We start from the raw sequence: 15513 nt of genomic DNA, 5'->3' as shown, positions 1-15513 counted from the left end.
CGAATTTGGTGCAAAACGACTGAGAAAGCATCCACAATGCAGAAATCTCGGAAACCGCTTTGTTTAGTAAATAATGTAATTGCCTTGGCTGCCTCCTTTAAAGAAATTATTGCCTTGCTCTTATCACCACAAGCAGGGCAAGGGCTGAGGGATTATTTTTTCCCTATCCCTGTTTTTCAGTAGCAATGCGAGGGGGAGGAAACTATTTCATCTTACTCCCCTGTGTAAAGAGCAGCATGCGGACTGCATGCCAGGGAATAGACTCAGCGTGCTTGGCTCGCAGACACAAAGCACCAGAGCAAGGTCCCCTCCTAAACGCACCCACTGTGAACTGAGCAGAGAGGAACTTGCTGCTGCTCCCCTCTGAGCTGCCAGCGGCCACAGGGGCTCAATCACTGCTCGCCTGGCCAGGCTAAATCAGCGCCCGGAGGGGTGCGCACTACCTGTCCCTCTTCAGGTGAGAACAAAACCTGCTGCTCCTCGGACATGCTTGGCATCCATTTCTCAAGGTGTCAAACTGAAAAGAGCCAGCGGAGTCCTGAGCAGGAGATAAACCCGTGAGTCCCCCAGCGCGCAGGTGGGACTGGGAAGGGGGGACTCGTGCACACCCCCCCCTTCTGGGGCTGCTGCCAGCCCACAGCTGCTCCTGCTCGTGCTTGATGCAGCCCTCAACACAGAGCATCCTCAAGCGCACCAGGAGGGTCCCGCCGCGCTGGGCCCCAGCCGCTCCCGGGCACGGGGCTCAGCACCACGGACAGCGGCGGCCCCGCACCGCCCCACGGAGCGCCCCACGGCATGCCAAAACACTGCCCCACGGCATGCCAAAACACTGCCCCACGGCATGCCAACACTGCCCCACGGCATGCCAACATCACCCCATGGCATGACAACACTGCCCCACGGCATGCCAACATCACCCCACAGCATGCCAAAACACTGCCCCACGGCATGCCAACACTGCCCCACGGCATGCCAACATCACCCCACGGCATGACAACACTGCCCCACGGCATGCCAACATCACCCCACAGCATGCCAAAACACTGCCCCACGGCATGCCAACACTGCCCCACGGCATGCCAACATCACCCCACGGCATGACAACACTGCCCCACGGCATGCCAACATCACCCCACAGCATGCCAAAACACTGCCCCACGGCATGCCAACACTGCCCCACGGCATGCCAACATCACCCCACGGCATGCCAGCACCGCCCCATGGCATGGCAACACCCTCCCACAGCATGCCAACACTGCCTCACAGCATGCCAACACTGCCCCACGGCATGACAACATCACCCCACAGCATGCCAACATCACCCCATGGCATGACAACACTGCCCCACAGCATACCAACATCACCCCACAGCATGCCAACATGCCAATGCTACCCCACAGCACACCATTCTGCCCAGTGTTGCTCCACTGCACACCAGCGTTGCGTGGCCATGCTGCCCCACTGCATACTTTAAATATAAAGACTAAATTCACCGACTGGTCATCAGCGAGACATCATGACATGAATAGCCAATGCAAATAATTAAACTCCGCAACAGGATTTCGTTAAAATGAGCTTTATGTACCAAGATTGAACATATTGATACCTGAAAGGGTCTTCCCAGAGTCTGCGAAAGGACAGCTGTGTGCGTACTGACTTTGAGATAAGGGCAGAAGCTGCCCTGAAATGGGAAATCTGGGATCCAAAGTACTTTCAGAATGAACAGCCGACGTTTTCCTCTGGCACCAGCCGTGTGCCCTAACCACGCCACACGCTTCCCTACCCCCACGAGGCTATGGAGCAACCGGCCCCTCCGTCCCATGCCACACTCTGGGAAGAAAAGGCCAATCCTCTTCCTCCTCTCTTATCAGTGAACTGTCAGGCAGGAGCTCGCTCGCTGCTCTTCCCCCTGAGATCGGTACCCAGAGGTGACTTACCCCATGACACAAAGGCAGTCCCTGGCTGATCTGGGAAGAGAAACCAAGTCCCTGTTTCCTGTTAACCAAACCCTTGTTTCCCTACTCAGAGTATTATTTCTTAATGGGATTTCACTGTAAGACATACTTTATTTCAGCATTTTGAAATGTAAAATGGATAAAAACCCACAGCCCATTTACTAATGTGCCAGCTTTCAGCATACATTTAATTTCTCCTTTTGCCTCAAAATGATTCATTAGCTCAATGCATTCATTTTCTAACAACAGAGCCGGTCCTCTCTGCTTCATGGTTTGCTTCAGCCTCATCTTCAACTTATTGCTCCGTATCGGTTTACTTCAGGGTGTTGTTCTCAATCCCCACGTATAATTACTGCTGTTAGCCCTCTGCACTGGACTGCGCCCAGCTCCGGGGCCCGACGAATCCTCCCGGACAACAGGAGTCACTGGCACTGGGGCAGTCGGGTCTCTCTTTTAGGGAGCTATTTGCAAATTCTACATTGTATCGTATTATTTCTAATTGCAGAAGAACATTACTTTCAGGATTGAGGTTTGATGTGAAAAGTGGCTTATGTTTAAATTATGATCTCAGCACTAATGCCATCAAGCCGCGCCACTGAACAGAAGAGGTATTAGGGAAAGACCTGGGGAATTTAAACAAAAAATGGAAAACTCTCCTGTCATACTTCTGCCATATAGAAGGTGACAAAAACCACACCAAAGAACCTCTTGAGAAACTCGGTTCCCGCTTGCAGGAGCCTCTACATGAAGATGCCTTTTCTGTTAAGCACTTCAACACAAACCAAGACACAAAGACCAGAAGAGAGGGGAGCGATCCAACGCAGGGTCACGACAAACTGCTGGTTTGAATAGCCATTTCCCTTCCAAGGGAGAAAAGAGGTCGCCTGATGCTGAGGAAACCCGCTCCGAGGCTGAAAAATCCCACAGAGCTGCTCAGATCTGTGTCGGGCTGCTGGAGCAATTCTTTTGCCGTAGTTCTGTCAGAAAAATATTCTTCTCTCAGGCAACGCAATGTGTTCCACGCTTCACCCAAAGACCTACAGCCCTGGCAGCGTCTCTCCTCCCGAGCCACCTCCCAGACAGGCACCGGGCGCTGTCGCCTCAGTAAGAGCAGCTGGCGGAGCAGGAGTAAGGCAGGAACTCGGGGCGTAGGGAACGCGGAGCTGTCTGGGTCCCTGAGCCACCAGCAGTGCAGGAAAAGCACCCTGGTCCTCTCGGCTGGGAGACGGGAAGCCAGGGCACCGATGAGAAAAAAGGAAAAACGAAAGCACTCGGGTGCTGGGTTGGTGGTGGGGTACATCGCTGTCTGTCGGAGGGTGAGGGATCACAGGAATGGCGAGAGCAGCTTTCCTGTAACACGGAAAGCGAAGGGCTGTTACTTAGGAAAAGACGTTTAAGACTAATTGCAGGTCCCCTGCGCTGGCGATGCCCGTTCGTGGCTGCTATATGCTCACTCCGAACCCAAAGAATGCGACAGGCAGAATGCGTCACTCGGCACGTCCAGAACCCTCACTCTTGCTGGGAAACTGCATGTTCCTACGGCGAGCCACGGCTGTAAATGTAACCTGGGGCACAGCTCGGAGAGTCTGCTCGGCTGGGGCACGTCTGCGTTCCCACCCATGGCATACCAGGGCAAGCTACACATCGAACACCTTGTTTGTACAGCGCGTTCTCCAAGGGAATCCAGGAACGAAAATCAACAAAACACAACCTCGGTAACATCAAAATCCAAATAAGAATTCCTCTGGTCTGGAAATATTTGCCCAGCTAACAATGCCAAGCATCTGACCAGAAGCCAGGAAATCGATGTTTAATTTTCGTTCGAGAGCCCATTACAAACTGCTAATTTCTCATTTGATCGTCTGCATTATGCAGAGACCACTGCTGTGCCGGGGGCTGGAGAGAGGGCTGGGAATTGCTGAGCAGCAGTTGCAGTCGCAAGAATATTTCTGAAAACAAGATTTAGAAAGAAGCAGATTTTTCATCAGCCTTAATTGAATCTGCAGCAACTGCATTGTTAAATATTCTCCTTTTATCTAGGTGGCTTTCATTTCCAACTGCCAAAACTCCTTTTATGCACCTATTCGACTTATTATTAATGAAGCATGGCCTAGCCCATTATAACTGGTTGATGAAACAGGAAGGGGTTGTGGGATTTCTTCATATTCTTCTGGCAAACCAACCTGTCCTGTTGAGATACGACCCACGGGCGTCAGTGTGCAAAGCCTTCTGTAAGAAAAGCCGGTTCAATACCTCTAAAAATCTCGAAAAGTCACCCCGAAAGGCATCGACTATGCCAAGATACTTCCAACAACCGCAAAAGGTAACTTGTGTAGGAGAGTGCGATTTGCTAGAAAAAGTCTGTGCTCACGACCACGTCAGCATCTCACGAGAGACGTCAGCATCTCACGAGAGACGTTATCATCTCATGAGAGACGTTATCATCTCACGAGAGACGTTATCAGCCGCCGCAGAGCTGCTGCTCTACAGGAGGGGCTGTGTTCACACAAAGACAGCAATACTTTGAGGGACCCTGAGCTGAAAAGTCATGAAGGCTCATTAGCGTCTCTCTAACGAACCCCCGGTTCTGCGGACCCTCCGGTGAGCTGCCCCAGGAAAATCCCCTTTCCATGCGGGCGCCTCGCACGGCCCCTCGGGCTGCTCCTCGTCAGGCTGGTTTGAGTGTGTGCTCCCTTCGCGGGGCAGCCCTGACCTCCCTTGGCTTAACAACTCCAAAGCAAAGCAAGGTCTCGTGCGATTTTATCACCAGCACAAACTCTTCCTATACGTCAAGACCCCAACAGATGTAAGAGCACGGCGTGAATGGCTTAGTAAACTTCAGAGCACCGCTAAGACGTTGATGAACGGTATAAATCCCTCTGACCCAGCCACTTGCCGAAGTGTTTTGCACACGTGCCGGTTTTGCCCTTTAGTCCCCGGGGAACGCCCTACATTGTCACCGTGCATTTTGCAAAACAGCTTTTCAAAAGCTGCCCGTGTTTCGAGGTTGCCAGGGATCACGCACAGCCCTGCAAAAACAACTCCACACCCCGCCGCGAGGCTCCGGCGAGCAGGCTTGCACCGAGCTGCATGAAGCAGCGCTGTCTAAGCACCGGCAGAAGCACCCCTCTTCAGCGGAGTTGCCTGGAAATATCAGTATTTTGGATGAAATACAAAGATTTTTTTTTTTTTCTCTTTACTAATTGTTGTCTTTTCCATTGGGAAATTAAAAATCACACAAAATTGAGCTTCTGCTTCCTCGCTAGAATATTTTTTCCTCTGACATTTGTTTCAGTTAAAACAGCAAATTTGCCAAAAAGAAAAAAATGCAAAAAAAAAAAAAATAATGTTGATGCTCCGTCCTCTTTCTTTGCGTAGGACTTGGCCCTTCCATCCCTGTGGCGTGCCAGCACCGCTCCTCCGCACAGGGACGTGGTGAGAGCACACGGACACACTCAGAGAGCCCAGAGACGCCCGGGAGCCCCTCGCCCACTCCCCTCGACAGCACACCACGCACAGGAGCGGCCCAAGTACCTCTTTTCCAAACAAGGCAGCTCCTCCTGCCCGTATTTTTGATTATCGATCAGCGGGTGGAGTTGCAGCTAATGAGAGGGCTGAATCCAAAGAGTTTTAGTTCCTTTTACAGTCAAAACTACGATACCAATGAAGGATTACTTCAGATTGCAGAGCTGTTCAAATATACAAGAGATGCTTGGCAGTCCTCTCTGGACAGCAAGGATGTATGTATTTTTTAATAAAAGTGCTTATGAAATACTGCTCGTATCGATCCAGAGTCAATTTAAAAACTTCTCTCTGTTTTCTTTCCATTAGCCTGGAGAGGAAGGTCCTCTCTGGCACACGGCCACCGGCATGGGAGCAGGACCTCGGCGCTCAGCTGCTGCGGAGAGCCGGCAGATCCTTCTCAGAGGTGAGCGTGCAACGAAAAGTCAGGTTTAAAAGACACAGACGATCAAATCCTTCCTGAAAGGGCTGGGAAAACCCAGGGACGGATGGCGACTCCTGCCCACCGCTGACAGAGATGGGTGACCTGGGGCTTCCCAGGGGCTGCTCCCCACGAGAGAGACGCGGATCCCCGCGAGCGGCCGAGGGCCCGGTGCGGCCAGACCGCTGCTCCACGCCAGGTCGGGGCCGGGCGAGAGCACAGCAGCGCTTTGCGATTCAAAGTACTCGCAAACGTGGTCTGCGCTTCAGCTCCTGCAGCGCTCTGGATCTGAGGGATCGCAGCTCCTGCCTTCCCCTCTCCCGCAGCGCCTGTTGCCAAAGATAACGGGGGGGGTTTCCCAGGGTTTCGGTTTGCTTTGAGGTGAATCCACATCTTGGCATCTCCACAAACAGACCCAGTAACGGGCTGGAAGCAGCAGGGCAGCGAGACGAGAAAGCGTCTCGGTGACTCTCCCCCCTGCGCTCACAGTGCGCAGAGGCACGATTATTCACCGTGCGCAGTACCGTCACGCCAAGGCACCAGCCAACAGAAGCCTCCGTTTCCCCGGGCTGTGCACGAGAGCCCAGGCCCTTCCCCTGGAAGCCCACGGTCTGAACGGGGCCAAGATGCAAGAGGGGGATGTAGAGCAGGATAGAGAAGGAGGAAAAAAAAGCAGCCCAACCCTCAGTGACTGCACAGGAGCTTGCTCAGAGGTTACGGCCTCTCCGAGCCCTCCAGAAACAGCAATCATTTCAGTGTAATTTCTCCACGCGCTCTGGGGAGCACACCAAGACCCAAGGGACGTTCGGGAGCTGGGGGGGGGTCCTCCCCAGCAGCGGGGCTTTGAGCGGCTGGAGAGGCGACGTGCAGCCGGAGCAATACGCGCCGGGACGGGGGCAACAGCCGCTCTCCGCGCAGCCTGCTCACCTGGATCTAGGGCACCCGCGAGGAAACGCTGCGCCCTGTCTTGCATTTATTTCCACCGGTTTCTGCTCCCTCCGCGCGCTGCCTTGGCAGGGTTAATGCCTTTGCTCCACAGGCACTGACGAGTTCCCCGAGAAGCCGTCAGATGGATCTACACCACTGTGAGTTCTCCTTTGTATCTGATGCTCTTTCCCGACGTTTGTCTTTAAAAAGCAACACCATTCATATGAAAAGTTGATTAATTCCACTCGTTATAATTATTCTCACAAATAAAATCCAGCTATTTCCCCCCTGTGAACATGGGGGATAATGGTCCTTACCCTTCTCAGTAAAGCATTTCAGTTCCAGGGGTGAGAAGCTCTGTACCAAGCGCTAAGTGTTATTATTAAACTGTCATTAAAAGCGTTCCAGGGAAAGTTCACGAACTGCAGGGATTTCTGTCGTCACAGCGGCTGGCTGGGACGGCAGTTGGGCTGAGCGGTTGCTGCCAAAACCGCGGCCGCGCTGAAGACATGTCTCCGTTCAGGAGCCTCCGCTGGAGCACGTTCTCTGCAGCCAATGCCACCACCGCAGCCACATCCGCTTGGGGAAGGGTGTCACCTCCGAGGACCTCCCTGCTGCCCACCACGGTGGGCTTGGGCGGCTCCACCCCCCCCCGGTGCACTTCTGGAGGGTGCTCGGCACCACGGCAAACCAAAGAAACCCAACAGGAGAGAGCCTGAACACCAACATTCACCGACACCATCGCACAGCTGCAGAAATCTTTGGCCAGCCGGTGCTGCACCAGACGCCAGGCACTCAAAGGCGCCTGAAAGATTTGCGTGACACAGGCAGAAATTAACTGGCTGCATTTTATTCCCTCGCTTCCCCTATTTAGTCTTGGCAGCTGAGTCAGGCAACGGCACCTGGCAGCAGCTCGCTGCCTCGCCCGGCATCTCTTCGGCAGAGTTTGGGAGACTTCTCTAATAAACGGAAGCGCTGGAGTTTCGGGGAAGAAGGAACAGTTTAGAAAACATGGAGGAGAGCATATTTAGCAGCAGCAAGAGAGCCGGAAACAGAAGGAAGCCTTTGAAGAGCTGGGCTGATGGAGAGAGATGGAAAAATTATGTAAAGTAAGAAAATACATACAGAGCTCGCAGGCAGGCTGCAAGCCCGGAGGGTACGGTGTGTCTGATAGTAGAAGAGCCTTTCATTTCTCTCCTCTTCCCCAAGTTCTCCGCATTAACATTTCAAACGTTAACAATTTCAGAATGTTAGCGTTAAGAAGAGGGGAGAGCATCTCCCTCTCAGCCCCAGGACTTCAGAACCTGCCCAGTAACCGGCAGTCGTGCCCTGCGGCTTCCTCCCACCTGGTGCACCCAGCAGCACCCACGCCAGCCCCCGCACCGCGCTGCTCCCGCGGCCGGGGGGACCCCCCCACAGCTACCCCCTGCCCCCCGCGGGTGGGTGGGAACCAGTCCCCTCTTGGCAGGTCCCTTCACCGAGTAACTCCCCAACTCCCCGGGGAGCCGGCAAGAGCCATTACATAACCGCGACGCAGGAGCCTCGCGCGCCGAATCCCAGAACTGTCATCGCAGCTTTCGCAAACCCATTTTTACCTCTCTAAGTGTGGCTCATCGGCGACGGACGTGAGAGCTGCAAACCCGGTATGTTAACTTGGGACTGCTCGGCAGGGAGAAGAAGAAATAGAGCAGACTCGAGCAGATGCTGAACAAATACCCCTACAAAGTCACGGTACCTCCGACAGCAGTTTCCTATTTGTGTGGTGCTTACGAGCAGAGCAGTGAGACCCTGAAGCTTTACAGTGACTCGTAATCTCTTCCCATTTCTTAACAAAGCTGACGACAGGTTAAAATGGCCAGAGGAAAAAAGGGAAGGTATCTGTATACCTGTCACAGGGGCTCAAGCCAGCGAGGAAATTAAAAGCCCTTGGGTAAAATCTAAATATATATCTGCAAGGGAAGCATGAAAAGTCTCCAGGCAGAGCACAGTAATCAGGCACGGCCGAGTCCCTTTTCCAGGTGAGTACATAACGGGGTCACCACCCGCTTCCCAAGATTTAATGAGAGCAGCGCCGGGGACCTCGCGCAGGCAGAGCTGGCAGCCTGCGCCGGCAGGGACGGGCAGCGCTTTCCAGAGCATGAGTCAGCCGCGGGTCTGCGCAGGCAGGCAGAGCAGTGCGGTGAGCAGGAAGGCAGCAGCGATGCTCAGAGGAGGTGGCAGGGCAGCACCCAAGCCCGGGCAGGAGGAGCACAGGGCTCGGGGCTGGCAGAGCTGCGTGCCAGCGACGAGCGGGCTGGGTGACCGCCCTAACTGCCGTTAGCTGCAGCTTATTGCCTCCCAGCTGGACCAATCCTTGCGCTATAGATGTGTATTGCTCTAAGCGTTCGTGCAGTACTTTTCCCCTGCGAATCTGAAAACACCTTGTAACCAATCCCTCCGTACCACTCGTGATACCCGCAGGAGGAGCGGGGCAGGACAGGTCCCCGCACCCAAGCTGTCGGGCAGGAGCGGGCAGTAAACCCACGTCACGGCGCGTAATTACCGCGGCAGTTTAACTTCCCTCCGGCCTTCCCAAGGGACGGAGCCCCGCGGCTGCCCTCCGAGGCCAGGACCTTCCCCGTGCTGCCCTCCTCCTGCGGGTGGCTGAGCCAGGACCCGGAGAAAGGAGAGGGATGCTCTGAGCATCCTCGGCCAGCGGCTAAGGGCAGGACAGGCACCAGCAGCCCGCTCGCCCCCAGCTCCTGCGGCACGCCGTGCAATAACGCTCCGTTCCTGGGGACGCCCCGCTCCCCTGGGGCTCGTCCCAGCTTTTCCCAGGGGGTGCGACAGGCAGCAAGAGCTGCAAAGGTTCCTTGCGCCTCCCCACGCAGCCTCTCGCCAGCCCTTCAAGCGCTCGCTATTTCCAGCCCAGCGGCAAAGTGCCTTCGGGAGCCGGCGACGCGCCGGATGGAGACACGCTACGGCGTTTAATGAGCCGGCAGCACAGGCGGCTCGCTCGCTGCTGCAAAACACCTCGCAGAGCTCCCCGGCAGAGCTCGCCAGGAAGCAATTTCACAGAGACTTTCCAAATGCCAAAGTGATTCCTACTTTGCAGTTGTAAAGGACTCCGAGCCTTTTCTGCATGGCATTTTTGTGGCAACTTTGTTACTGAAGTATTAAAATTCTAATGAAATGCTCCGTTAGACTGCAAAACAGTGTTTACTTATTAAATGGCTCTAAGAGTTTCTGCTTAAAATGTGGAGAATTTTAGCATCTAAAAACCTTCTTAAAACCTTTTTTCTTGGACTTTTTTTGTTTTTTAAAAAGATGAATCCACAAAGGAGAAACTTAGGCTTTAGGGCTCTCCATCAGCTCTACCAACTGTGTCTCACAGTAATAAAATTTCCTTCCCTCCCCAGGGTCCCCGGATCATGCTAGGTACCATTTGCCGTACGTCTTCCATTTCTGACACCATTCATTTGGTAATACATTATACAAGATAGAGAAAATGGCAAGCCCGTATAAAAAGAAATTCACAACGTGCTGCAGAAATGAAGCGTGAACTCCACGGAGCCTACGACAGCCTCATCACGGTGTGTGGGAAGGACTAGAACAAGGGCTTGTACCAGACCATTGATCTTCAAGTACGTTTCTTATTTTAACTTCAACAAGAAAAAATTTGCTTACCGATCAATAGCGGGCTGTAGCTGACAGTTCCGCCATGCGGCAGGAGTCCCTGCCAGCCAGGCGATGGGCCGTGCCCAAGCCAACGCTCACGCCGTGCCCAAGCCAACGCTCACGCCGTGCCCAAGCCAACGCTCACGCCGTGCCCAAGCCAACGCTCACGCCGTGCCCAAGCCAACGCTCACGCCGTGCCCAAGCCAACGCTCACGCCGTGCCCAAGCCAACGCTCACGCCATGCCCAAGCCAACAACGTTCACGCCATGCCCAAGCCAACAACGCTCACGCCATGCCCAAGCCAACGCTCACACCGTGCCCAAGCCAATGCTCACGCCGTGCCCAAGCCAATGCTCACGCCGTGCCCAAGCGACACCGTCGGGAATCTGACAAACAGGGTCTCTCTGTTTCCACCGTCAGCCAAAAGCAGGGCTCAGCATCAAGACGTGAAAAGGGAACAAAAGGTTTCTTGTGTCCTGCTCGGGCCACGCAAACCGCCATCACGAACAGGCACCGTGTTCCTAAAAGCCTTAAGAGAGCGTTTGCGCAATGGCAAAGGTCTTTTACAGTGTTGGGTATCCACGTGCTTCGTGTACTCTGAAATAAATGAGTAAAGTGTGCAGATGACTGCGTTAAACACCATGTCGCTGATGTAAGAGGCTCCAGGGGCCTCTTCTGCACAAAACCCCCCTGAAATTCTCCCCAAAGGAGATGAACGCTGCTGAACACATGCAAGAGCTGCGCTGCCTTCTGCTGAGCACACCCGGTCAAGAGCAAAAGTTGAACTAAAGCCATGGAAAAGGGTTTTCAGTCAGGTTATTATACACCGTTGGTCTTATCTGCTCGTCAGCTTCTGGTTCAACTCCCATGACCGAATCATCTGATGGGAAGGGAATATCCGCTCCAGGAGCCCGTCGGACAGCAGATGCTATTTCATGGATGCCGGGTCTCGACTGTCTCATAGGTTTGAAGTAAAAAGCGCACTTCAAAGAAAAAATGTCTTGGCCCATTCTCATCTCTCAGATAAAGACACACAAAAATAAAAAGGAATAGGCCCCAATTTTTTTTTTTTTTTTACACAGTGTTTCCTTAAAGACTGAACTGCAAACACCATCCTCTCCGTTTATATTCATCCTGGCCAGACAAAAGCTTTTAGGAAGAAAGATTGTTTAATAAACAGACATTTATAACAAGTGTCTGATCTTGCAGCCTCATCATCTGGAAAAGAGTCCATTAAACCAAGTGAGAAACTCTCTGATCATTAAGGGTGTTTAATGGGATCAAGATTAAATTATATCATGATTGTGTTAATATCTGCACCAGCAGGTTCAGTTGTTTTCCTTTCTCTCCCTAAGATCTGGTAGTGGGAAACAGGGCAGCTTAGAGGGGAAAAAAAAAAGCTTTAAAAGGTGGGATAATTGTTCCAGGTCTCAAAAGTTGTTCCAGAAAAGCAGCCGTCAGGCCCCAAAGCGGATTTCAGCGCTCTCCTGCGCTCGCTAACACGCACCGGCTCAGCAGCACCCGCTGTGCCTCTCATGAATCATCCTCCTGTGAAAGGAAACGGGGGATCACACCGGCACATAAAAAAGCACCCACAAAGCTGGAAAAGGGCACGGGACTCATCGAGACGTGCGTTTCATCTCAGTCTTTCATAATTTTTAAGATTTCCCTGCCACAGAGATGAACATCCCTCCTTTGCCTTCTCCCTCCCGCTAAAAGCTCGACCCGCATTCCCCTACCGTGCTCCCTCCGAAGCAGCGCAGTCCCTCAGGAGCTCGGTAACACGCACAGCCGGAGCGCAAAGCAATCCCTGGGGACGCAAAGGCCGCTCAGCAGGGCGAAGCCTGGCAGAGTGCCGCCTGCTTCAGCACGCCCACGTCAGGAACAAACTTCGCCCCTCGCCCCCAAAGCTGGATGCCTTCCTGGGGCAGAGTGCATCTCGTGGACAAACCTGCATGTCACGGAGCGGAAGACGCTTGCCCTCCTCTACATACCAGCGCAGGGTTTCCTTCAGCAGCATAGTCTTGCCGTGCAAACCACGGCTCTGGATTTATTTAATTCCCCTTTTGGGCTTAACCCGAACCTGCTGCACAGGCAGCGCTCCTTCTCAGAGCCACCCGAGGCAGGGCCCTGGGCGCTGGAGAGCACGCTTTGGGGTCTGACAGCTGGGCTTTGCTCTTTCGCAGAGTTGTTGGTTTATTTTTTTTTTAACTTGCACCGTTGGGAAGGCATCCGTCCTTCGTACATGTGCAATGGGTTTTGCACATGTCTGCAAGCAGAAATATTTGTTCCGCTGACCCCTGGAAGGCTGAACAATTCTTGGCCGCAGAGCACTGCATCTGGCATTAAAACGCATTTACAAGTTCTTAGCAAGAAAGAAATATCTGCCATTAGAGACCATAACAAGAGCTGACTAGAAATTGTTTTTCCTCTCAATTTTAGCACAATAGCTTCTGGCAGTAAACCTCTCCATCAGCACTGGGCAGTACTAAGTGCAGATACTGTGTGGGAAGAATCCAAACAAAGTGACAATACCGAGCTTTAAAAGCACTTTGGAGAAAGATGAAAAGGAACAATTGTTGAATGGCAGCTCTGGAAGAGGCTGATGAGACGTAATGGTTCTTCATGTCACCATCCCTTCGCCACAAAACACTTCCAGTGACCCGACAGATTACTAACTCCTGCAGCAGAGCCTTCCAGCTCACAGCAATCCCTGCGCAAGAGCTCTGAGATGGCAACGTGAGACGTCTCCGCTCCGGAACGGGCCTATAAAGTCTTTCTCCGCATGGGAAAACCTCGTGGTGCTGCTCTACCAAGCTGGAACCGATGCCGCACGTGCAGGTCTTGATGGACCTCAGACAAGAAGGGCTGAAAGGGTGTACAGAGAAGATGCACGTCCCCTTGCTTGCTTGCATGCCGACACGTGGGCGAGCACACTCATGCACATATGTGTGTGTGAGCGCGTCAGGAAGGGTATGTCCCTGTGCCAGGGAGGTGGAGCTGCTGCGGATGACTAGAAAGACCAATCTCAAGTCATCCGAAGTGGGAACTGAAGTGTCAGAGAAGGCCTTCGCTTTCAGCAGTGTGGGTGTAATTGCATCAAACTGTAATGAAGCAAATCCATCTTCAAAATCCAAGCTCAAGAACAGCGACTAAATAGCTTCCTCGAAAAAATGTCTTTCCAGAGACCAGCTGTAACTTCTCGCTGAGAAATACGGGCACCACCTCATACCCATTTCTCTGTCCTTGAACAAACACCGTGACTGCGCATTACACACACCAAACTAAATTAGCACACTAGTGTCCATACCAATTATTTCAATTAAATTCTCTCCTGATAACCAATTACTACCCATTTTATTAAATTAAAATTTCTTCAAACAATACTCCCGTACGGAGCTATTAGCCCAGATGTAATTATGGGCTTCCCACGTTGACACGTGGACACTGGGCACAGGAGTTTCTTTCAGTCTCTGTGGCTCTCCCCACTCCCAGTCCTGCAATTGCATCCACAGCTGGTCTGAAAGGAAAAGTTTTAGACAGTGTTGTAGCTTTGAAAAACTGCATTTAGCGCCTGTCTGCAGGAAACCTTTCTGTTTAAGCTTTTTTGCTCACGCACAAACTAGCACGCTGCACGCAGTAAGAAGGCCACTTTCAAATTAAATTGCTCTAAGGGATTGATGAAAGCATTCAGAAATAGTGCAGCATGGCTTGGCCACACGCTCGTGTCCTAACGGTAAGAGTTACAAGACCAACTCAGCTGAACCTGCAGAAGACGTGAGACAATCTCTAAACCAAGAGCGTTCGCTTCCTCTCCGCCTGCAGCGAGGCACGAGCTGCCCAGTCTCTCCGGTAAAAATAGAGATACCACGTCGGGACCAGCGATAAACGGCAGCGCTGGCTGAGCCCCAGCTCCCCGAGCCCTGTGAAAAATGAAGTTACACGAGCCGCAAGGCCAAGCCTCGCTCATCAGCCGGAGGCATCAGCATCTCGCCAGAGCTGCTCGTCTGGCATCGCCCCTGCCTGGTCGCTGCGGAAGGGGAAGGAGGCGAGATCCCCCCCGCCGCCCCCGCAGAGCGAGGCTCCACGCTGCCGAGCAGAGGCAGGGGGATGCTCAGAGGCTGCTTCTCGCTAAAACCCAGAACGGAGCCAAAGGACCCAAAAAAAGGCAGCAGAGGCTGGCAGCCTCTGCCCGGGAGGGACGGCCACGTCCTGCCCGCATGGTGCCGACGGCTCCTGCCTTCAGCCTCCGCGTGCGCAGGAGCAGGATTCCCGCTGCTCCGAGGCGCTCTCGCTCCGTGAGTCTCGGGTGGAAAAACACCCGCTTTTGGCAAAGGCCTGCCTTGCTCGTAAACATTTAGCTGGTGGATTTTTTGCTGCTTTCTGACAGGATAACACATTTCTCAGCGATGTCACTTCTGCCCACAGGATGGCAAGGTCTCAAGCTGACATTTGCTAAACATCTTCACCACCTGCTCCCCAAAAACGCTCCTCTCTCCTAGACAGAGGAGACATTTTTCTTGACAGCTCCTGCCATCGGGCAGCTAGCACGTACTCTGCCTCCGAGCCATGCTGCTTGTCCTTCCTGCTCTAACTGCTGCTCAGCACCCCAGCGATGGGTGCTGGATTCTCGTGGGTGCTGACCCACGGCCAAGGTTCACAGAGGGCTGGCCGTGCCAAAGCAGCAGCCCGGAAAGTCCAGTTCCCAAATCAGCTTCCCTGTACGGATCCGAAGTCAGAAAGTGATTGCAGCAAAGCTCAACCAAAGCAACGGCTTTGCTAATAGTCACCACCAGCCTACCGGGAACGGATATGAGACACGCAGAAAGGCTCGATGACTCTACCCACAGCCCAAAAAGTAATTGCTCCCCACCTAAAGGTAGCTGCTAAATTTGCAGAGCGACGCTCCCGCTCCTGCGGGAGCCTGCGTGGGCTGCAGGAAGCGCGGCAGAGTCACTAATCCAAACACAGCCGCCAGAGTACCGGCACTCGCTCCGCAGCCTCCCCGCCGCACTCCCCCACGGTTCCATC

At 53.3% G+C, this 15513-nt stretch overlaps 1 protein-coding gene across 6 annotated transcripts in view; it reads right to left on the bottom strand.

The window, feature by feature from the left end:
- The window catches only part of KCNT1 (potassium sodium-activated channel subfamily T member 1), a 91570-nt gene that overhangs the window by 48491 nt on the left and 27566 nt on the right, over positions 1-15513 (bottom strand). The window lies entirely within an intron of this gene.

The sequence above is a fragment of the Grus americana genome, chromosome 20 (genome assembly GCF_028858705.1).
Source record: "Grus americana isolate bGruAme1 chromosome 20, bGruAme1.mat, whole genome shotgun sequence".
Taxonomy (NCBI): domain Eukaryota; kingdom Metazoa; phylum Chordata; class Aves; order Gruiformes; family Gruidae; genus Grus; species Grus americana.
The sequence above is the reverse complement of the archived record's forward strand: the minus strand, read 5'-3'. Positions and strand labels throughout refer to the sequence as shown.